Source organism: Thalassophryne amazonica, chromosome 12 (assembly GCF_902500255.1).
Source record: "Thalassophryne amazonica chromosome 12, fThaAma1.1, whole genome shotgun sequence".
Lineage (NCBI taxonomy): Eukaryota > Metazoa > Chordata > Actinopteri > Batrachoidiformes > Batrachoididae > Thalassophryne > Thalassophryne amazonica.
Genome location: NC_047114.1, coordinates 32,518,577 through 32,543,905, shown reverse-complemented (window position 1 = coordinate 32,543,905; position 25,329 = coordinate 32,518,577). Strand labels below are relative to the sequence as shown.

Below are 25,329 nucleotides of genomic sequence, written 5' to 3'. Positions count from 1 at the left end.
CGAACGCCGCTTTAAATAAAATGACACCTCTTTCCAAACAACAGACAATAAACTACAATCAATTTCAATTTAATTTTTTTTCAATTTCAATTTATTTTCCTTTATATAACGCCAAATCACAACAGAGTTGCCTCAAGGTGCTTCACACAGGTAAGGTCTAATCTTACCAACCCCCAGAGCAACAGCGGTAAGGAAAAACTCCCTTTGAGGAAGAAACCTCAAGCAGACCAGACTCAAAGGGGTGACCCTCTGCTTGGGCCATGCTACAAACATAAATTACAGAAATAATTTACAGAACAATTCACGGACGATTATACAAGAACTGCTGTTGGTGCACAGGATAGGAGTATCGCCAACACAAACACAACTCCCATCTCTGGATGGAGCTGCACCTTAAACAGAGAAAAAACAGAATCAGGCATCAGAAAGACAAAAATACTGTATAATTTGCCATCATTAATCAATAAGAAAAACAGAAGAAATACTAAGGTGATCGCCGGCCGCTAGCCCTAAGCTTCACTAAAAGACCCAGAATTTAGGTAAAGTTGAGGCCGCGGCCCGCTCCAATTACTAATAACATGAATTAAAAGAGTAAAAAGCGTAAAACAAAACTGTACCAGTATGCTAGCCATATGAAAGGGAAAAGAATTGCGTCTTAAGTCTGGACTTGAAAGTCTCCACAGAATCTGATTGTTTTATTGACGCAGGGAGACCATTCCACAGAACAGGGGTATGATAAGAGAAAGCTCTGTGACCCACAGACTTCTTATTCACCTTAGGGACACAAGTAGTCCTGCACCCTGAGAACGTAAAGCCCGGGCCGGTACGTAAGGTTTAATTAAGTCAGCTAGGTAGGAGGTGCCAGTCCAGAATAATTTTATAGGTTAGAAGCAGAACCTTAAAATCTGATCTCACTGGGACAGGAAGCCAGTGAAGAGACGCCAAAATGGGTGTAATGTGGTCGAACTAACTGCTTTGTGTCAAAAGTCTGGCTGCAGCATTTTGAACCAATTGGAGAGCCCTAATGCTGGACTGCGGTAAACCAGAAAATAGAACATTGTAGTAGTCTAATCTAGAAGAGATGAACGCATGGATCAGGGTCTCAGCATCAGCTATACACAGAATGGGACAAATCTTCGCTATATTTCGCAGGTGGAAGAAAGCAGTCCTAGTAATATTTCTAATATGGAGGCCAAAGGACAATGAAGGATCAAAAATTACCCCAAGATTCCTCACTTTCTCAGTGTGATGTATGACACACGAGCCTAGGCTGAGTGTTAACTGGTCAAATTGATGCCGATGTCTCACTGGACCAACAACCATCATTTCAGTCTTTTCAGAGTTTAAAAGTAGGAAGTTTCTAGACATCCAACTTCTCACTGCTGCAAGGCAATCTTCTAAGGATTTTATGTGAACAAGATTACCAGCAGTTATCGGCATATATAACTGAGTATCATCTGCAAAGCAGTGAAAGGTAATCCCAAAACGCCGCAATATGTGCCCAAGGGGTGCTATATAAAGGGAGAAAAGCAGGGGGCCTAAGACAGAACCCCAAATTTCATGTCACTAAGGTTAGAGGTAGTGCTACTGTACAAAACACAGTGAGAACGACTGGTCAAGTATGACGTCAGCCATGCAAGGGCACTCCCAGTAATCCCAAAATGATTTTCCAGCCTATCAAGTAGAATATGATGATCCACTGTATCAAATGCAGCACTGAGATCTGACAGCAACAGAACCGTAGTGGTGTCCGAATCCATTGTAAGCAGAAGATCATTCACCACTTTAGTGAGAGCCGTCTCTGTGGAATGATATTTTCTAAAAGCAGACTGCAGTGGCTCAAAGAGATTATTCTCAGTAAGATAGTCTATGAGCTGCCGTGACACCACTTTTTCCAGAATTTTAGAGCAAAATGATAGATTTGATATCGGCCGATAGATTTCAATATACTATGGTCAAGATTAGGTTTCTTAAGTAATGGTTTAATCACTGCAGATTTGAAACATTTAGGAACAGATCCAGAAGTTAAAGATTAATAATTTCCAGCACAATCGGCCCAAGAGTGGGCCACAAGCTTGTCAACCTGTTTACAATCGACTAAAATGTTTTTTTTTCCTCCCAAAATGAGATGTCCTGCATTCTTTATTAATTACATCCTGGCGTGCAGCACAGCCAGCTGCAAGAGCTCAGCTCAGATCTATATAAAGACATTCATGCCAATAATGTTATGTGTCTGACGCAGCTCGGAGAACCGACCAGCGTTTGAAGGACCCAGTATGAAATAAGCAGAGCACGGTACAAAGGCTAACTGAATTTAATACATAACAGTGATACAAAATAACAGAAAGTGCGGTCTGGCGTGGTGCGCTCCCAGCAGCGCTAACGGTCCGGAGCCAGAAGCTGTTCGGACCCAAGGACCCCGCCGACACCCCCCAGGTGGCCGCAACAAACCGAGTCTGTGAAAGAAGGAACCATTATGTGAGTCCACACTCTACACACAGAGAGAACACTTAAAGGTGTACAAACAGCAAACACTTCCTGGCTTGATTACTAATCAGCTTCCCAACCTGCAGGCATGGAACATCCAGTTCACATAACTCCACTGCAGTGGAAGCCGATGCATGACTAACATACAGCTCAATATAAAAAGGTGTGAGGGACACCACATTTACTGACTGTATAAATGTTAGTCACAAAATCTAACGTACCTCAGGAAGTGTGCTGACGAGCGTGAGACCTCACCCCCTCCTCTTTCACAGACTGTGCATCAAACCCTGGACGTTCTCTGCATCCACTGATGATGAGATGGCTCCCGAGACGACGATCTCACCCGTCTGGTCACAAGGTCGAGTCTCTGGCAAATACACACTGTATACTCCAGTCTTAAATGCCACCATGTTCCAATCCATATAGATGCACCTCAGCTGTGAGTCCTGACGAGCCGCAGGTGATCAGGGTGAGGTCCTGATAACCTCAGCAACACAGCCACTCAGTCCCAAATGCAAGCCACCTGGAAGGAAAAACAAAACAGAAACAAAAAGGCAGCCAGGCCCCCCAGCCATACAACAGTACCCCACCCTCACGGGAAGCCTCCCGGCGACCACACAAACCTGGCCCAGGAGAAACACCCCCCTCCAGGGACCATGGCTGGAAACCGCATCTGCATTCGTCTTCCAATAGAATGGTTGATGTCCTCTCCTCTGGCTGCATCCTTGCCTTTGTTTCAGTCAGTCACTTAGCACAGGTGTGGCCAGGAGTTCTTAAACCTGTGCGGTCAGCCTTTATCCAACCATGTGCGGTCATTAGTCATAAAACAAAAAAGACAAACACAAACAACCAAACCACCCCCCTCCCCTCCCCAGGGGACCGTCCTATCAAACCCCGGGATGAGGAGAAAAGAAAAACCCCAAACTTAAGCTTACAAATAAAAGCGCTAAAACACCCCCCCCCCCCCCAAACGACATGTAGGGACCAACACCCCCCAGAGGACTTCCCGCCAGCTCCAGGAGTAATAACCACAGCCGAGGTCCCTCTGGGATCCAACGTCACCCACGGGGACTCCCAGCGCCTCCCAGAGGACCACTCGTCAACCCCAGGAGACGCCTCCCCTCACGACCAACGGACCCAGCCCCGGCCGTCTATGGCTAGATGGACCCACAGCCCTTTCCCCCCGAGGACACCACAGTCAAACCCTGAGGGCGGAAACTGGGGGGAAACACCCCCCCCCCCCAGGTGCAGAGGTTACCTGGGAAACGCCCAGCATAACCACACTGCACCACCCCAGCAACGCCGACACTACGGCTCACACGGCTGGAGCCAGAGGAGAAGAGAGGGAACAAAAAGAAAATACCCCAAACCCCCCCCCCCCTCCCAGGTGCAGAGGTTACCTGGGAAACGCCCAGCACAACCTAACTGCACCACTCCAGCAACGCCGACACTACGGCTCACACTGCTGGAGTCAGAGGAGAAGAGAGGGCATAACAAAAAACAACAACCCAAATACCCCCCCCTGACCCCCCAGGGGACCGTCCCATCAAACCCTGGGAGGTGAAACTGAAAAAAAAAAAATAAAAAGAAAGACTAACAGACTGACATAAGGTTGCTCGGGTCCTTTTTTTTTTTTTTTGGCAGAACTGCAGGGTCAGACTTGCTGCTTGCTCTCCCTCCCCTCCCCACCAGCAGCGAGCCGAGCAGAGCCCACATCATTGTGTGGCTGCAGCTCAGTGGAGAGTAGAGCTCAGCGCCTCAGTGAAAGAAAAAAAAAATGCCATCAAAATCTGTAGTAGTATCTTTATTGTCATTGTTACTTTTTACAAAGTCACAACGAAATTAAGAGTGCTTCGGCTCGTGAGTTAAGAGCAATAAATAGTTTAAAAACATATAAAAGAATAAAACATATTGCACTGGCTATGAACAGGAATAAAACATCTAAAAGAATAAAACATATATCACACTGTTTATGGTCAGGAATAGTACGATCACACATTGCACTGGGTGAACAAGACTGCCACCAGATGTATTGCATACTGAACATACTATTTCACCTTGAAGAGTTAAGTGCCATGATTGCCTTTGGATAGAAACTATTTTTTAGACGATTTGTTCTGGTTTATAATGTTCCGTATCTCCTGCCTGATGGCATGAGCTGAAACTGACAATGTCCAGGGTGTGAGACATCCTTTGAAATATCTATTGCCTTCTTGCGGCATCTGGATGTAGAAATGTCTTCCAGTGTGGGGAGGGAGCAGCCTATGGTCTTCTCTGCTGCCCTAACGACCCTATGTAGTGCCTTCTTCTCTGAGGATGTGCAGCTGCCGTACCAAACACACAGTCCATATGTGAGCACACTCTCTATGGAGCAGTGATACAAGGCGAGAAGCAGATTCTGAGGAAGACTATTCCTCCTGAGGATTCTCAGAAAGTACAGTCTCTGCTGCACCTTCTTCAACAGCTCCTTGGTGTTGGCGCGCCATGTCAGGTTGTTCTCCAGCTCAATGCCGAGAAACCTGAACACCGGCAACCGCTCCACACAGACCCCCTCGATGAAGAGTGGTTGGATGTCAGACTTGTTCCTTCTGAAGTCAAAAATAAGCTCCTTTGTTTTTGCAGTGTTAAGGAGCAGGTTGTTGACTGAACACCACTCTGCCAGCTCCACCTCGTCCCTGTAGGCTAGCTCACCTATGTCGTCTGAGATGAGTCCGACTACTGTCGTGTCATCTGTGAACTTTATTATCTTATTACCAGGGTGGGTAGGGACACAGTCATAGGTGTAAAGAGTGTAGAGGAGCGGGCTAAGCACACAGCCCTGTGGTGAACCGGTGCTGAGACTGAGAGCAGTGAAGATGTTGGAACCCAGCCTGACCCTCTGGGAGCGGTCTGTCAAAAAGTCCAATATCCAGCTGCAGGTGAGTGCAGGGAGTCCAAGATCTGCCAGCTTGGACACCAGACGTCGTGGAAGGATGGTGTTAAATGCCGAGGTGAAATCCACAAAGAGCATTCTTGCGTAGCTCCCTCGTTGTTCCAAGTGGGTCAGTGTGGCGTTAAGTGCTGTGGAGACAGCATCCTCCGTAGATCTCTTTGCTTTGTAAGCAAATTGAAAAGGGTCCAGATCAGCTGGCAGGCAGGAGATAATGACTCGCACCAGTTTCTCAAAGCACTTCATGATGACTGGTGTTAGTGCCACTGGGCGGTAGTCATTCAGGGTGGTAATGCAAGGTTTCTTTGGTAGTGGGACAATGATAGAGGACTTTAAACAGGAGGGACAGTGGCCTGTGACAGGGACTGATTGAAAATCCTGGTAAAGATTCCAGCCAGTTGGTCCGCACAATCTTTCAGCACCTGACCCGCCACTCCGTCAGGTCCTGCAGCTTTCCTCGGGTTCACCTTCTCATCACCCCTCACCTCACACTCTTCTACCATGAGTGTGTGGCTACTGTGAGCAGGCGGCTGAGATGGCTGATGTAGGTATCACCTCAAAGCGGGCAAAGAAGATGTTGAGCTCCTCTGCCAGAGAAGATTCACCCCGGTGGCCATGGAGTTGCTAGGTTTGTAGCTGGTGATGTGTGGACACCCCGCCACACCTGTCTGGTATCGTTGCTCCTGATATAGTCCTCCATCTTCCTTCTATACTGCTGCCTTGGCCTTGCAGATACCTCTTTTCAGATTAGCTCTGGCGGTGCTGTAGAGTGCCACGTCCCCAGACCTAAAGGCTGTGTTCCTGGCTGTCAACAGGCTCTGCACCTCCTTCGTCATCCAGGGCTTTCTGTTGGGATAAATCCTTATACGTCTGTCCTGGTGACGCTGTCGTGCAGAACCTGATGTAGTCCAGAACCGCTGTAGTGTGGTTCTCCAGGTCCTGGTGGTTGAAAACCTCCCAGTCAGTTCTCTGGAAGCAATCTTGCAGCTGGTAGGAGGCATCCTCAGGCCAAGTTGTAATAGTCCGGGTCGTGGGCAGAGCTTGTTTCCGTAGGGTGTGTATGCAGGGATAAGTAGCAGGGATGCATGATCAGATTGCCCAAGATGGGCTAGTGATTTAGCCCTGTAAGACTGTCTGATGTTTGTATACAGTTTGTCCAATATATTTTCTCCTCTGGTTTACACTTAATGTGCTGATGGAATTTGGGGAGAACTGCTGAAGATCTGCATGATTAAAGTCCCCAGAAATGATATGAGCAGCCTCAGGGTATCTATTCTGTTTGTCGCTAATGCTGTCGTGCAAATGCCCCAGAGCCGAGTTAGCATTAGCGTCAGGTGCTATATACACGGCAGTGAGCAGCACGGCATTCAACTCCCGCGGGAGGCAGAAGGGTCTACATTTAATTGTCAGTTCATGACTCTTATTTATTAAAAATCTTTTAATAAATAAGAGCTCCTTCTGCCTGTATAGCTACTGATACATACATTCTGAAATTAATGCTTTATTTTACAGCTGAAAGTCTTAATTTTTCAAAAAAAGCTCCCACGTTTGCTGAAATAAGCCGCAAAGACAGTGTCAGTGATGAGGGAAAGAAAGAGAGAGGAGGACGGAGGAGCTGATCAGTGTGAACAGTGGACCCATGTGCTACACGTTAAAAAGCTCAAAACTATTTTAATAAGTGATAATCTTCACCACACAGCCTTAGTAAAGTGGGACGGTAAAAAACAGTAAAGTGTGAAAGTTTTTCATCCAGGTTTCATCTTTTAAAAGAGCAGATTAACTTCTTTACTTCTACCAAGTACTTCTTACAGAAGTATTTTTTTTCCCTTGTCAACCGTGATTCACTTTTGTGTGGATTAAAGTCACTAACTGGGACTCTTGTCTTCTTGCAGTCAAGAAACGAGAATCGTCCTCCGTTCCGTTGGCACAGGTGCAAATGCTGAGCGGCTCTCTGCCGAGACAGAGTCCGGTTGGAGTTAATAACTTCAAAACGAATCGCCGCTTTAAACAAAATGACACCTCTTTCCAAATGCTTAATACAGACAATAAACTACAATAGACTAAAATGTTTTTTCCTCCCAATGAGACGTCCTGCATCTTTATGAATTACATCCTGACGTGCAGCACAGCCAGCAGCAAGAGCTCAGCTCAGATGTATGGAAAGACATTCATGCCAATAATGTCTGAAAGGAAATGCTTTTGACAAAAAACTAGAGATTTTGTTTATTTCTATTTATGTTCAGAGATCAAGGATCCACCATGTAGAGTTTATTTATGTCCAGAGTTTCAGGATCCAGTGACCAATTTCATATTTATTTACTTTAAGACTCAATAAAATGTTGTTGACATTGAAACCTGTAAAACCTACTTTAGAACACAGAAAATTCACAAGCGGTGTCGATAAGGGGAATCGATAAGGAATCGGATCGGTAAGTGGAATCGATAATGGTATCGATATCGATAAATCTTGTAGAGCACAGAAATTCACAAGCGGCATCGATAAGGGAATCGATAAGAATCGGATCGATAATGGTATCGATATCGATAAAATCTTATCAATACCCATCCTACCCTTAAATAACAATTAATTAATCAGTTAATATCTAAGCTACTACAATGACCTGCCCATACCATTTCCCCATTGTATTCCAAGTCTCATTCTATTATCTCGAGAAATAAGGAGGATATGGTAATATTCCTGTCTCAGCTTATATGGGATCACACTTTGATTTTTTTTTTTTTGGTCACATTCCTACTCTTTGCACCACCGAGTTGAAAGAATCACAGCACCCTCAATCATTAACATCTCAGTTTACCAAGCATCAGCGATTCTGTCTGCACAAAATGAAATGATCCCATGATCCGCAAAGAAAAAAAATTAAGTAATGTAAAAATTACTCAGTTTTGCCTCCGTGTGGAGTGGAGACACCGCGCACACCATGTTCACGCTTGATGCCATGCTCATCAATATTTAAGTGTTCCACCTGCTAAACAAAAGCGTTCTGCCTGCGGTGGCAACGCAAACCAAGCCAGACTTAACCGTTTCCGACACGTATAATACCATGCAGCACCAACCAAACCACTTGGTGGAAACGGGGCTGTCACTACATTGGTTAAGTCGTTAAGGTGTGACAGCTGCATTAATTTATTACATGTACGTCCACATTTTAATACGGTTGGCATATGCGGGCTAAATTGTCAAGGTGTGACAACTGTTCACGGTCTTGGTCTGGACATCCCAAAGTCAATAACCAGCTCCTTGACTTCAAGGTGTTGAGCTGCAGATTGTTTGTGTGGCACCAGGCAGCAAAGTTCTTCACTAGGCTCCTCAATCTTCACACTCCACACTCCTTACTTTGCATAAGCAAATGTTTTTGCCACTGCAGTATTGCTGCCACTATTTCAGTGGTACTGTTATGTGTCGACGCGGGTTGAGGAGCGGACCTGCGTCTGATGGAACCCAGCGCTAAAACACCAGAAAGCGGTTCCAATAACAAAACAATTTATTTTCCCCCTTTGGTGCATAACAAAGTGTACAAACAAAAACTGCGTCGGTCTGGCGGAGTGAAGGACGCACGCTCTCCAGCGCCCAAAAGGATCGAAGCCCGGCGCTTCTGGACCCACGTTCACCGCCAAACACCCCCCAGGTGGACACGACAAACCGACCTCTGCGAAGGATAGAAAAGGTGAGGTAAGTCAGCAGCTACAACTAATATCCTTCAAAAGGCACACACTATCAGCAACACATTCAGGTCCGAATTAAAGCTTTATGTAAATGAGCAGCTTCTCACAACAGGTGGAGGATCATCAGTCCGCATGCCACGGCAGTGAGAAGCGAGCTGTACAACTCTCATCAAAGTTCAAATATACTGCGTAACAAATACCAAGTTACTGTTAACAATTATTCAGATAATTAATCACCTCTGATGTGTGCTGACAGCATGTGTCCCTCACCCTTCCTCCTTCACAGGCACGATGTGTCAAACCCAGGCGCGGTCCTCAGCGTCTCACAAACGAACATCACAAGGTCGAGTTCCCGGCAATTCTGCTTGAATCACACATGACTTAAATGCAGAACGCCATCTCATTATCTGCTTCAGCTGAAAGTCTTTAAGGTTGCACGTGAGCACCATCCACAGGTGCTGCACATCATGTTGATGAGGGTGAAGGGACTCTTCTGCCAGCACCCTTCTCCACAGACAATAAATCAGTTTGCATACCACCTGGAGAGCAAAGAAAAGAAAGGAACACCAAAATGTCCAGCCACACCCCCCCAACACACAACAGTACCCCCCCTTTAACGGGAAGCCTCCCGGCGACCGAACAGACCAGGTCCGAGAACAGCACCTCCCTCCGGGGTCCTCGTCAGGAAGCAGACAGCGTAACGCTCCCAAGGTCCACCACAGACAACAGGACAGGGCACCGCAGCTGGAAGGCCGGCTGGCATCAACAAAAAACCCAAAACAGTCCCTAATACAATTCAACATACAAGAAAAAACAGAAAACCCACCCAAAACCTCCCCAGGGGACCGTCCCATCCAACCCCGGGAAGAAAGAAAAACTCCCAAATACAAAACCCAACACAGCCCCACAAACACAATACAAACATAAATGCACAAAGAAAAATAACAAACAACCCCCCCAGAACGACCTGCAGAGCCCAACACCCCCCAGAAGGCCTTTACCGCCAGTTCCAGGAGAAATAGTCAAAGCCGGAATCCCACAGAGGTCCCCAGATACACATGGAGCAAACGGCGCCCCCCAGAGGACCGTACCATCAAACCCCAGGAGGCACCCTCCCTACAACCCAGGAACCCCAGACCCGGCCACACTTGGCTAGGCGGCCCCACAAGCCAATTCCCCCACAGAGGACCGTCCCATCAACCCTGGAGGTGGAACCTGGAAGGAAACAAAAAACATCAAAGTCCAACCCCCGGAGGACTACCTTAAACAACCCCGGGGGCAAATAAAACAACCGATAAACCCTGTTACCTTCCCCGGCACCCCGAAAGACCCCAGGTCCCTCCCATAGCCCCTCTGCGGCTCAATTTTGGCGAACGGCACAAAATATCAAGCCGGGGAAGGGAACAGGAAAAACTGGAAAACCGGAAATACGTCCGGTGTCTCAACCCGACCATACCCCAGCCTATCGGGAGGGGTGGAACTACCGAAATGGCGAACGGCAACAGATCGGCCCACCCCTCCGACTGAGGTATGTTCCCGCTGCACCACACCCCGGCAACACCAATGATGAACGGTACAAAGGCCCACCGAGGCTGGAGTGAAACCGGGCCCTAACTAAACCAGAAAAAACGCCCCTAACAACCCCCCCCCTAGGTGCAGAGGTCTTCTGAGAACGCTCAGCGTGACCAACCTGCACCACCCCACAACCCATAAGACGAACGGTCTTGGGGCGAGTGAGGTTGGGGTTAGGGAAGTAGGGAAACAATAAAAACAACAAAACAAAACGACCCAGACCCAAACAAAAAATACCTAAAGACACATAAAAAAACCAACGATCAAGTGAGTCCAGACGGGCTTCGAACCGCCTGTCGTTCACTCCACCAGACACGCCTCCGACTCCCCAAACATGTTCTAACCCCTTTCAAAAAAAAAAAACAAAAAAAAAAAAAAAAACATTAGCCCATACAATTTTTTTTTTTTTTTTTTGTGTATTATTTCGCCTGTCCCAGAACACCTGGAGAGACGTCACCACTATTTTTCTTGACGCTTCTATGACGGTGCAATATAGCGGCTTCAGCTCGTCCGAGCTGCATGGCTCATCTGCAAGAGGAGCCAGAGGTCCCGTCGGAGGAGTCTCAGTGGGGCGAAGAAGAGGCAGCCAGATCTGTGTCGGGGAAAGCCCCGAGCGAAATAAACCCGTTCTGATGGCCGCCCTCTCTCGCGTCCACGCTCCTTCATCCGATCATCTAGACGAATCACCAACGATATTAGCTCATCTAAATCATTTGGCTCGTCACGGACTACTAGCTCGTCTTTTAATGGATCATTTAAACCAACCACAAACACTCCGCTTAATGCTGCGGCATTCCAACCGGACTGAGCAGGAAAAATTCGGAAATCCACAGAATAATCCACCGCACTCCGCCTCCCCTGCCTGAGATTCAGCAACCGCTGGGCAACGGTATGAGCAAAAGCCAGAGAACACTGCATCAAAAACGGAGCACAAGCTTCAACGTTTCCCGCATAAGGCTCCGGACGACAAATAATCAATTCGGAAGCCGAAACTCTGGGTGACGGAGTTATCTGCACCGGTATCGATGGTGCCGCAGCGGAGCAGCAGGAAGCGAAATGGCTTGCGCTGCAAGCTCCATAACGTGGACATCCGTTTGTTTAATTTGGTTTGTGAGATGCTGTAATTGCTCCCATATTTCTCCAAGTGTTCTTGAACTCTTGCGGCGAATGGAACCGCCTCTGCCGCTGGGTCCATTATGGAATGGCCGGGAACTACTGTTATGTGTCGACGCGGGTTGAGGAGCGGACCTGCGTCTGACGGAACCCAGCGCTAAAACAACTAGAAAGCGGTCCAATAACAAAACAATTTATTTTCCCCCTTTGGTGCATAACAAAGTGTACAAACAAAAACTGCGTCGGTCTGGCGGAGTGAAGGACGGCACGCTCTCCAGCGCCCAAAAGGATCGAAGCCCGGCGCTTCTGGACCCACGTTCACCGCCAAACACCCCCCAGGTGGACCGACAAACCGACTCTGCGAAGGATAGAAAGGTGAGGTAAGTCAGCAGCTACAACTAATATCCTTCAAAAGGCACACACTATCAGCAACACATTCAGGTCCGAATTCAAGCTTTATGTAAATGAGCAGCTTCTCACAACAGGTGGAGGATCATCAGTCCACATGCCACAGCAGTTGAAGCGAGCTGCACAACTCTCATAAAAGTTCAAATATACTGCGTAACAAAATACCAAGTTACTGTTAACAATTATTCAGATAATCAATCACCTCTGATGTGTGCTGACAGCGGGTTGAGGAGCGGACCTGCGTCTGATGGAACCCAGCGCTAAAACAACCAGAAAGCGGTTCCAATAACAAAACAATTTATTTTCCCCCTTTGGTGCATAACAAAGTGTACAAACAAAAACTGCGTCGGTCTGGCGGAGTGAAGGACGGCACGCTCTCCAGCGCCCAAAAGGATCGAAGCCCGGCGCTTCTGGACCCACGTTCACCGCCAAACACCCCCCAGGTGGACACGACAAACCGACTCTGCGAAGGATAGAAAAGGTGAGGTAAGTCAGCAGCTACAACTAATATCCTTCAAAAGGCACACACTATCAGCAACACATTCAGGTCCGAATTAAAGCTTTATGTAAATGAGCAGCTTCTCACAACAGGTGGAGGATCATCAGTCCGCATGCCACGGCAGTGAGAAGCGAGCTGTACAACTCTCATCAAAGTTCAAATATACTGCGTAACAAAATACCAAGTTACTGTTAACAATTATTCAGATAATCAATCACCTCTGATGTGTGCTGACAGCGGGTTGAGGAGCGGACCTGCGTCTGATGGAACCCAGCGCTAAAACAACCAGAAAGCGGTTCCAATAACAAAACAATTTATTTTCCCCCTTTGGTGCATAACAAAGTGTACAAACAAAAACTGCGTCGGTCTGGCGGAGTGAAGGACGGCACGCTCTCCAGCGCCCAAAAGGATCGAAGCCCGGCGCTTCTGGACCCACGTTCACCGCCAAACACCCCCCAGGTGGACACGACAAACCGACTCTGCGAAGGATAGAAAAGGTGAGGTAAGTCAGCAGCTACAACTAATATCCTTCAAAAGGCACACACTATCAGCAAACACATTCAGGTCCGAATTAAAGCTTTATGTAAATGAGCAGCTTCTCACAACAGGTGGAGGATCATCAGTCCGCATGCCACGGCAGTGAGAAGCGAGCTGTACAACTCTCATCAAAGTTCAAATATACTGCGTAACAAAATACCAAGTTACTGTTAACAATTATTCAGATAATCAATCACCTCTGATGTGTGCTGACAGCATGTGTCCCTCACCCTTCCTCCTTCACAGGCACGATGTGTCAAACCCAGGCGCGGTCCTCAGCGTCTCACAAACGAACATCACAAGGTCGAGTTCCCGGCAATTCTGCTTGAATCACACATGACTTAAATGCAGAACGCCATCTCATTATCTGCTTCAGCTGAAAGTCTTTAAGGTTGCACGTGAGCACCATCCACAGGTGCTGCACATCATGTTGATGAGGGTGAAGGACTCTTCTGCCAGCACCTTCTCCACAGACAATAAATCAGTTTGCATACCACCTGGAGAGCAAAGAAAAGAAAGGAACACCAAAATGTCCAGCCACACCCCCCCAAACACACCCCCCTTTAACGGGAAGCCTCCCGGCGACCGAACAGACCAGGTCCGAGAACAGCACCTCCCTCCGGGGTCCTCGTCAGGAAGCAGACAGCGTAACGCTCCCAAGGTCCACCACAGACAACAGGACAGGGCACCGCAGCTGGAAGGCCGGCTGGCATCAACAAAAACCCCAAAACAGTCCCTAATACAATTCAACATACAAGAAAAACAGAAAACCCACCCAAAACCTCCCCAGGGGACCGTCCCATCCAACCCCGGGAAGAAAAGAAAAACTCCCAAATACAAAAACCCACACAGCCCCACAAACACAATACAAACATAAATGCACAAAGAAAAATAACAAACAACCCCCCCAGAACGACCTGCAGAGCCCAACACCCCCCAGAAGGCCTTTACCCGCCAGTTCCAGGAGAAATAGTCAAAGCCGGAATCCCACAGAGGTCCCCAGATACACATGGAGCAAACGGCGCCCCCCAGAGGACCGTACCATCAAACCCCAGGAGGCACCCTCCCTACAACCCAGGAACCCCAGACCCGGCCACACTTGGCTAGGCGGCCCCACAAGCCAATTCCCCCACAGAGGACCGTCCCATCAACCCTGGAGGTGGAACCTGAAGGAAACAAAAAACATCAAAGTCCAACCCCCGGAGGACTACCTTAAACAACCCCGGGGGCAAATAAAACAACCGATAAACCCTGTTACCTTCCCCGGCACCCCAAAAGACCCCAGGTCCCTCCCATAGCCCCTCTGCGGCTCAATTTTGGCGAACGGCACAAAATATCAAGCCGGGGAAGGGAACAGGAAAAACTGGAAAACCGGAAATACGTCCGGTGTCTCAACCCGACCATACCCCAGCCTATCGGGAGGGGTGGAACTACCGAAATGGCGAACGGCAACAGATCGGCCCACCCCTCCGACTGAGGTATGTTCCCGCTGCACCACACCCCGGCAACACCAATGACGAACGGTACAAAGGCCCAACGAGGCTGGAGTGAAACCGGGCCCTAACTAAACCAGAAAAAACGCCCCTAACAACCTCCCCCTAGGTGCAGAGGTCTTCTGAGAACGCTCAGTGTGACCAACCTGCACCACCCCACAACCCACAAGACGAACGGTCTTGGGGCGAGTGAGGTTGGGGTTAGGGAAGTAGGGAAACAATAAAAACAACAAAACAAAACGACCCAGACCCAAACAAAAATACCTAAAGACACATAAAAAACCAACGATCAAGTGAGTCCAGACGGGCTTCGAACCGCCTGTCGTTCACATCCACCAGACACGCCTCCGACTCCCCAAACATGTTCTAACCCCTTTCAAAAAAAACAAAACAAACAAAAAAAAACATTAGCCCATACAATTTTTTTTTTTGTGTATTATTTCGCCTGTCCCAGAACACCTGGAGAGACGTCACCACTATTTTTCTTGACGCTTCTATGACGGGGCAATATAGCGGCTTCAGCTCGTCCGAGCTGCATGGGCTCATCTGCAAGAGGAGCCAGAGGTCCCGTCGGAGGAGTCTCAGTGGGGCGAAGAAGAGGCAGCCCAGATCTGTGTCGGGGAAAGCCCCGAGACGAATAAACCCGTTCTGATGGCCGCCCTCTCTCGCGTCCACGCTCCTTCATCCGATCATCTAGACGAATCACCAACGATATTAGCTCATCTAAATCATTTGGCTCGTCACGGACTACTAGCTCGTCTTTTAATGGATCATTTAAACCAACCACAAACACTCCGCTTAATGCTGCGGCATTCCAACCGGACTGAGCAGGAAAAATTCAGAAATCCACAGAATAATCCACCGCACTCCGCCTCCCCTGCCTGAGATTCAGCAACCGCTGGGCAACGGTATGAGCAAAAGCCAGAGAACACTGCATCAAAAACGGAGCACAAGCTTCAACGTTTCCCGCATAAGGCTCCGGACGACAAATAATCAATTCGGAAGCCGAAACTCTGGGTGACGGAGTTATCTGCACCGGTATCGATGGTGCCAGCAGCTGGAGCAGCAGGAAGCGAAATGGCTTGCGCTGCAAGCTCCATAACGTGGACATCCGTTTGTTTAATTTGGTTTGTGAGATGCTGTAATTGCTCCCATATTTTCTCCAAGTGTTCTTGAACTCTTTCGGCGAATGGAACCGCCTCTGCCGCTGGGTCCATTATGGAATGGCCGGGAACTACTGTTATGTGTCGACGCGGGTTGAGGAGCGGACCTGCGTCTGACGGAACCCAGCGCTAAAACAACTAGAAAGCGGTTTCCAATAACAAAACAATTATTTTCCCCCTTTGGTGCATAACAAAGTGTACAAACAAAAACTGCGTCGGTCTGGCGGAGTGAAGGACGGCACGCTCTCCAGCGCCCAAAAGGATCGAAGCCCGGCGCTTCTGGACCCACGTTCACCGCCAAACACCCCCCAGGTGGACACGACAAACCGACTCTGCGAAGGATAGAAAAGGTGAGGTAAGTCAGCAGCTACAACTAATATCCTTCAAAAGGAACACACTATCAGCAACACATTCAGGTCCGAATTCAAGCTTTATGTAAATGAGCAGCTTCTCACAACAGGTGGAGGATCATCAGTCCACATGCCACAGCAGTTGAAGCGAGCTGCACAACTCTCATAAAAGTTCAAATATACTGCGTAACAAAATACCAAGTTACTGTTAACAATTATTCAGATAATCAATCACCTCTGATGTGTGCTGACAGCATGTGTCCCTCACCCTTCCTCCTTCACAGGCACGATGTGTCAAACCCAGGCGCGGTCCTCAGCGTCTCACAAACAAACATCACAAGGTCGAGTTCCCGGCAATTCTGCTTGAATCACACATGACTTAAATGCAGAACGCCATCTCATTATCTGCTTCAGCTGAAAGTCTTTAAGGTTGCACGTGAGCACCATCCACAGGTGCTGCACATCATGTTGATGAGGGTGAAGGACTCTTCTGCCAGCACCTTCTCCACAGACAATAAATCAGTTTGCATACCACCTGGAGAGCAAAGAAAAGAAAAGAACACAAAAATGTCCAGCCACACCCCCCCAACACACAACAGGTATGTCCCAGTCAGCACAATTTAGCTCGCCAGCCCCGGTCGTTGGGGCCCAGCCCGCCAGTCCCCGATGTGTCAGACTAGATGCTACCGCCCATGGCTAACTGATAGCTTGGCCTTCTGGTTAAGTATTGTGCTGTCTGTCTAGCTGCTAGCTGGTGCTCTGGCTTATCAGAGGAAGATTCTGTGGAGACTAGAGTCAGTTTTACATAATGGCAAGCAGTGCAGGAATTTTGATATCGCTTGGGTCACTTTTAAGTTACATAATGGCAAGCAGTGCAGGAACTTTGAAATCGCTTGTGTTTTATGGTATCCTGTTGAACTTAGACGCTCAATCAGACCAATGTGGAGAATGTATTAAATATTTAAAGGGTAGAGAACATCTAATTAGGAGGAATCTGGGCACATTGATTGCTTCCAGATGTCATGGTATACAAAGCACAAGCTACTGAATCTCGTAACCAGTCGTGCTCATAAAAAAAATGAAAGGACAAGGACACAGCCATCAGAAAGGGCAAACCAACCCTGCAATGTGTTAATGCCTGCCTACGCCTCACTATTTTGGTGGGACTACTGGCCGGGGTTCTCATCCGAAGCCTGGTCCCATTTATTACAAATGCAGTGAAGTGGTAAACCGATCAAGTCTAACCAGCAAGGGGTGTTTCATGATTACTAGGGCTGCAACAAACGATTATTTGGATAATCGATGAATCTGATGGGGTTTCGACACGATTAATCGATTAATCAGATTAGCGGGGAATTTTTTTAAAATGTGCCAGGGAAACAATTTTTATCTCCTTCCATCACTTTATTTAACAACAGAACATTATTTGAAAACTTAAATACTTGAAAATCAACAAATTGTCAAATGTCCCTTGGCTGTTTGAAATATAAAATAATAAATAAAACAAAAACAGTTTATAATAAAGAACAAAATTAATTATTTTCAAATGGCATTGCTTTATCAAAGTGCTGAGTTGCCATAAAACAACACTGAAACATATAAATGTTATAAAATATATTGTGAAAAAAGAGGTATTTTGTTGCTCGCAAATAGCAATTAGCATAACCAGTTAACCATAAAACCTAAATCAAAAACTGTAGCCTGACTCATTATATGTGCAACATTCTCTTTATAACTTATAAACTATGTGGTAATTCACATTGACACATGAGACTCATGTCTCTTTCTCTAAAACTGTATGTAGCAGTATTAGTTATTATTACTATTATTTGTTGCTATTATTATTAATATATAAATAAAAATACATTTAAAATATAATAATTTGTAATACATTTGACTCTTTTACAACAACAACGCTGAGCCATGAATATATACAGAAACAAATGCACAAACATGCTGAAATGCCAGCATCTTAATGCTAACTTTAACACTGAAAATGCCATAGACATGCTAACGGTTAGCATCTGCGTTAGCATAAAATACATCTATCAACTGTTTCAGAAAACCATAACAGGTCAGTTTAACATAAAAAAGATAAATATTCCTCACAGACATATGCTCTTTAGGGTTTTGGTGGGGAAAATTAAGATAAAGCGAAATAAAACAAATGGAAACCAACAAAGCAGCAGGCTCGAAGCACTCCATTGCTTCAAGATTCAAAGCAAAACTCGGTTGATTATAGGAAGAAACGAAACATTTGCGGTAAAACAAAGTTATTTAGCAACTAATCGCTGACTGAATTAGTTGACAACTATTTTAATAATCGATTTTAATAGATTAACTCGATTAGTTGTTTCAGCTCTAATGATTACTATAACTTGTAGGCGCAAATGTATAAGACATGGACTTACAGTGCATCCAGAAAGTATTCACGGTGCTTCACTTTTTCCACATTTTGTTTATGTTACAGTCTTATTCCAAAGGGGAGTAAATACATTTTTTTCTCTCAAAATTCTACTCACAACAGCGAATAAGGACAACATGAAGAAAGTTTTTTTTTTATTTCTGCAAATTTATTAACTCAGAAATAACTACACCCTTTGATCAATACTTTGTTGATGCACCTTTAGCAGCAATTACAGCTTCAAATCGTCTTGAATATGATATCACAATACCCTAGCATACAGTGTATTCACAGCGCTTCACTTTTTCCACATTTTGTTGTGTTTACAGCCTTATTCCACAATGGAATTAATTTTCTTTCCTTCAAAATTATGCTCACAGAAAACCCATAATGACAACATGAATTTTTTTTTTTTTTTGCAAATTTATAAAATAAACAACTAAGAAATCACATGTACATAATTCACACCCTTTGCTCAATACTGTGTTGATGTACCTTTGCCAGCAATTACAGCCTCAAATCTTCCTGAATATGATACCACAAGCTTGGTGCACCTATCTTTGGGCAGTTTTTGCCAATTTATCTTTGCAGCACCTCTCAAGCTCCAACAGATGGGATGGGGAGTGTTTGGTGCACAGCCATTTTCAGATCTCTCCAGAGATATTCAATCAGAGTTCAGGTCTGGGCTCTGGCTGGTCCACTCAAGTTGTTTCTGAAGCTACTCCTTTGATATCTTGGCTGTGTGCTTAGGGACATTGTCCTGCTGAAAAGTGAAACCATGCCCACAGATCAAGAATGCTCTGGAGCAGGTTTTCATCCGGATGTCTCTGTACATTGCCTTATCCATCGTTCCCTCAGTCCTGACTAAGCTCCCTGTCCTTCCTAGGGATGGGTATGAGAACCGGCTCTTTTCGGGTATTGTTAAGAAATTATTCAATCCACCTACATCAATAGACTTCCTTGCTTAACAATTCCCTTATCGGTCCTTCAGAGCGGCCGTTGTTTTTTGAGTGTGTTTGTCGGGAAAATGACATTTCTCTACATTGATTACAGACCCTGCAGCGGGTCTCATTAGTATTAGTAATAGTATTCTGCAGCGAGGCTCTGCTTTGAACCTTGAACCAATGAAGCACTCCGATCCACTGCTTTCGTTGGATCTTTGCTTCGCTCCTCTTCAAAAGCGCAACTCTGCTTCTTATCTCCTCTCAAACCCATTAAAATATGTCAATCGTGAGTCACTTGTGCGGATTAAGTGACTAACTGGGACTCCTGTCTTGTTGCAAGAAAGAAACAAGAATTGTCCTCCTTCCATTACTCCAAATGCTGCGCCGCTCGGAATTAATAACTTCAAAGTGATTCACCATTTAAATCAAATGACACCTCTTTCCAAACATTGTAATACAACCAATAAACTGCAATCAATCAAAATGTTATTTTTTTTCCTCCCATAATGAGACATCCTGCACTGATGTGCAGCAGCCCAAGAATGTATTGCTGCAGACCTGCAGACTCCAGCAGCCTTCTGAGTTCAGCTCGATGTATGGAGAGACTTTCATGCCAATAATGTCTGAAAGGAACTGCTTTTGACAAAAACTACAGATTTTGTTATTTCTATTTATGTCCAGAGATCAAGGATCCACCATGTAGAGTTTATTTATGTCCAGATTTTAAGGATCTAGTGACCAATTTCATATTTATTTACTTTAAGACTCAATAAAATGTTGCTGACATAGAAAACCTGTAAAGCCTACTTTTAGTACACAGAAAATTCACATGAAATATCGATAAGTATATCGATCAGTATCAGTATAATGGTACTGATAGATAAAATCTTATCAATACCGATCCCTATTCCTGCCGCTGAAACACATCCCCACAGCATGAGCTACCACCATCATGCTTCACTGTAGGGATGGTGCCTAGTTTCCTCCTCTACTTAGGAACTCTGTCCAGACTAAGAAAGTTTAAGCCAAGTCAAGCTTCATTTTGAACAAACTTGAATAGAATAAAAGACATCCTAAAAAATCACTCATTATGCCCTCAAAATACGAAGATAATAAACAGCAATATCGGACTTAAAACTGATAACCAAATCTGTTTTGATAAGCCCAAGGTCGCGGAAATTTTTAATCACTATTTCCCCTTGTATTTGCTCTTTCTCTGCTTGTAAACCAGAATATGTAAAATATTTCTATAGTCACTTTAATGTTTTAAATTTATTATTCAATTTCAGAAAGGAACTGAGGAAGATAGACTTAAACTGCTTTTTTCTCTAAATCCAAACAAAGCTACTGGTTTCAACCAGTTACCTGTTCATTTTTTTGACCAGTTACCTGCTATTTTTTAAAGGATGGTGCTGGTTATACACTCACCAGCCACTGTTTTAGGTATGCCTGTTCAATTGCTTGTTAACACAAATAGCTAATCAGCCAATCATATACACAATCAATGCATTTAGGCTTCTAGGCATCATGAAGATGACTTGCTGAAGTTCAAACCGCACAACAGAATAAAGAAGAATGGGGATTTAAGTGACTTTGAATGTGGCATGGTTGTCGGTGCCAGACGAGCTTGTCTGAGTTTTTCAGAAACTGTTGATCTACTTGGATTTTCACGCACAACCATCTCTAGGGTTTACAAGGAATGGTCCAAAAAAGAGAAGATATCCAGTGAGTGGCGGTTTTGTGGTCAAAAATGCCTTGTTATTTTCAGAGGACAATGGACAGACTGGTTAAATAGGTGTGATGCTATCAAGTCAATATGTACCAACATCTCTGAGGAATGCTTCCAACACCTTGTTGAATATATGCCACCAAGAATTAAAGGCGGTTTTAAGGAAAAAGGGGGTCCAAACCAGTACTAGCAAGGTGTAGCTAATAAAGTGCCCAGTGAGTGTATAACACTTCCACTTGCATATATTATCTTTGGTCCCTATCCTCTGGTGTAATCCCTTTAAGACTCAAATTTGCAAAGACTATTCTGATTCATAAGAAAACAGATAGCAATTGGTAACAATCACCCTGTGTCCAAACGCATTACTGTAAGCAAGCTGATTGAGAGGGGCGTTCATGATCATGTCAATCAGTATCTCCTTGACCATAATTTTCTGTATGAGCTTCAGTGAGGTTTCCAGTCCTCATACTCCACTGATACTTGTTTAATTCACTCAAATAATTATGTAAAGCCTGAACAGGACAAAGGCAATTACATAAGGATGGTTTTTTTGACCTCCAAAAAGCCTTTAACACTGTGGATCACAAGGATTCTTCTTAAGAACCTGGGAGCCAATGGACTTTCAAAATCTGGTATTGCCATTACCTGGTTCCAGGACTACCTTAGCAATAGGCAGCAGTGTGTGGACATTGGTGGCATATTGTCTACTCCAGTAAGAGTGATCTGTGGTCCCCTTAGTCTTGCTGTCTTTTTGTTAAACCTTTCAGTCAGCCCTCTTTTTCTTTTACTGGTGCCAGATTGTGGAATAGCTTGCCAGGGCACATTAAAACTCAATCCGATGAGGTCTGTTTTAAACGTCAGGTTGAATTTTTTTACGAGGTTGGCTTCTGAAAGAGAAACTTAAGCCTTTTATTACTTATTAATGAAATGTTAAGCACTGTTTTATGTTTAAATAGTTTTTTACAGTTTTATACCATTTTCTGGTGTTATATGAGGTCTGTTGGAAATTTATCCGACCTTTTTTTTTTTAAAAAAACTATATGGATTTGAATCATGTGCGCACGTCTTTCATTAAAAAATCTCCTTTAACAGTGGAATATCCGGATAAAATGCTGAAACCGACTTCTTCTGAAACTTCTCTGTTCTCTCACGACGTCCTGGATCAATAGAACCTGAAATGTGGAGGTTTTCAGCTTGAACAGGCTGCCGACGGCGCCTGAGAGCACTGCGCGACGTCTCGCACCGTGGGAAGTCCTTTAAAGCGACAGAATCACCTCAAAATCTCTCATCAGCCATTAAAATTTCACTGAAAACCAGCTTAATTTTTCGAACCGTGTCCACTTCGATGTGTCTCACAGGTTTAGAAAAAATTTTGATCAAACAAAGCGCCAGTCTCTCAGCAACTACTCAGACAAAGGAATTCCGATGAGGGGCTGGACGACTCCTCCCACAAGGAGTGCTCACAGGCGAATGACGTCACCGACAGGCATGGAAAAACTCACGCATGCGCACGAGGGTTCAAGCATGTCTGACGTAAAAACATATGAATGAAATCCATATAGTTTTTGAAAAAAATAAAAAGGACCGTTACTTTATTGACAGCCCTCGTATACAGAAACTGTTCTGTAAGAAAGAAGGACAGTATGGATTGAGGGGATGTGGTAACTTTATAGTAAATTATGTAAGAACTACTCTGAAAAGTTGGTGTGTGTTGGTATGTGGAGTTAAATTATGGAATCATTTGGACAACCACATTAAATTGTGTGGAAACACTTATAAGTTCAAAAAGAAATATAAAGAAATTATGTTAGCACAGTACATAAATTAGTAAAAATGTTTATAGAGTTAGTAAGAAGTGTAGACTATTGTATAGACATTGAACAGTATTTGGTGTATGACATTATGCCAGTAATGATCAGGGTGCAAGACTATTTGTAATTGCTTAGAAGGTAAAAATGTGTTAAACTTTAAATGAATTGAAAATAATGGAATGCCATTGATGCAATTGTTAGTACCTAACTATATTCTAATGTAGATATAAAATGTAAATGTAAAATGTAGAAATGAAATTGTTCTATTCTGTTTAGTTATGTTATTTTCTGATTTCTATCATATTTGAGTGTATTTAACTGTGGATAGTAACGGATGTACGGGGTGGGCATTTATAAGCTTTTGCTTCAGCCCATGCCCTTTCGGCCGCACCTAATTTGAGAAACTGAGTTATTGTTGTATTTTTCTTTTGTTTGTTTTTTTTATTTATGTTAGTAAGAGTTTATGTTGGTATTTTGTTTTGTTTATGTGCGTGCTGAATAAACTCATTCATTCATTCATTCATTCAATGGAAATACGTGGTTTCACTTTATTGTGTTATCGATTAATTATCTGGTACACATACTATATGTGTACTGAACTGTACTAAACAAATAAGACGGCATTTATGTGCTAATTTTTTATCATCCACCAGACGTCGCTGTTTATGTTTTGTGACACCGATACTTTACTAGATAGAAGTGAAAAACCTCATATACTTCACCAGTCCGTCACAGCGGTAATAACTGACAACAAAGCATGAATATGTTACTGTGCGCACGCGTGTAGTTTTCCGAGTTGATCAAATGAAAGTATTCTGCGCAAATAGCTGGACGTGGCTGAGAAAAAAAACACGTCCACATTGAAATAAACATCACAGCAATAAGGAATAACGTGCCACATGTAGAAAGTAGGTGTTACTTAGTACTAAGCCTTAGTTTAGCGTTTCCCTCACATTTTAAAACTATTACTGGCAATAATACGAGTCTTACCTGTCCTCGAACAAGGCCGCATCCTTTGTCTTCTTCTTCTCGTTAAAAGGCAGATTACAAATGACATTAGATGCATTCCGCCACCTACTGTACAGGAATAGTAGTAGTGCATTTCACTGTGATTACACCCACCGCATCACTATCCTGAATTGGCCATAAAATTAGGCCATTCTGATGTATGATGGTGCAAGAGGGTGATTTATCATACATTTGCTTTAACAGACACAATGTCAGGGACTGGGCCCGGTCAGGGCACTAAGCCCTTGATTTTCCTCTTTTCATGGTTTCCCGTCTGCTGCAGCTTTGATTTATTACTATTTATTTTCATCATGATTTATTCTGTCAAGTTTTTCTTATCACTTTGTTCTTGTTACTATTCACTAGTCATATTATTTTCATCATATGGTTATTCTCAGTTCTGTTTTTGTTACTTTCATCATGTGTTTATTCTACGTTCTAATTTTGCTTTGTCACTTTCCTTGTTACATTTATATTCAGATCATGTCTCAATTCCTTTCTATTAATCTGTGTTTTCATAGTTGATCATTTAGTTATCATTTGCTCATTATGCTGTTCTCATTTCTGTTTGCACTTTGTCTGGTTTTGTTTCTTTTCTACTTAGAGTTTGTCTGCCTGTTTCAGTATTAGTTCTGTCATGGTGTTTAATTTCTTATTATTCTCTGAGCAGTTTTATCTAGTTTATCTCTGGTCTGCTTTTCTGTCTTGATTAAGTCTGTCTCACCAGTTCATGTTTAGTCTAGTCTCTTTTTTCATGTCTGATTCCTGTTCACGGAAATATGATTCAGTTTTGTTTTTGCCTCTTGTTCACACTTCACATCCTGCACCTGCTTTCATGTCCTTGTCTCACGCCCAGTTATTTATGTTCACTTAACATCCTGCACCTGTCATGTTTTTCTCTCACTTTAACTCTGTCTGCTTTGTCTTCTTTCACTCACTCCCGCTCTTGCACCTGCTCACACATCTTTGTCTGTTTCATCACCCCACTCTGTCTTCCTGCCTTCACTATCTTGTCTCATGCTATCTCTGTTCACTAGCCACGCCCCCTTCTTGATTGTTCCTTCACGTGTACCTAGTTAACTCCTGTCTTATTTAATCTCCACCCAGCCGCCACACCCTTGCTCGTTTGTTGTCTTTATACACTCACCAGCGCTTTGTCTAGTCCTGTTTTTGCTGCGTGTCCAGATCTTGCTTTGTG

General features: G+C 44.5%; 1 long non-coding RNA gene across 1 annotated transcript in view; it reads right to left on the bottom strand.

Moving 5' to 3' along the window:
• Positions 1 to 24,153, bottom strand: part of LOC117522551 — a 31,610-nt gene extending 7,457 nt beyond the window's left edge. Inside the window, exon 1 of the long non-coding RNA XR_004564241.1 lies at positions 24,114 to 24,153. This is a non-coding gene — a long non-coding RNA (uncharacterized LOC117522551). The remainder of the gene's footprint in view (positions 1 to 24,113) is intronic.
• Positions 24,154 to 25,329: the final 1,176 nt, after the last annotated feature.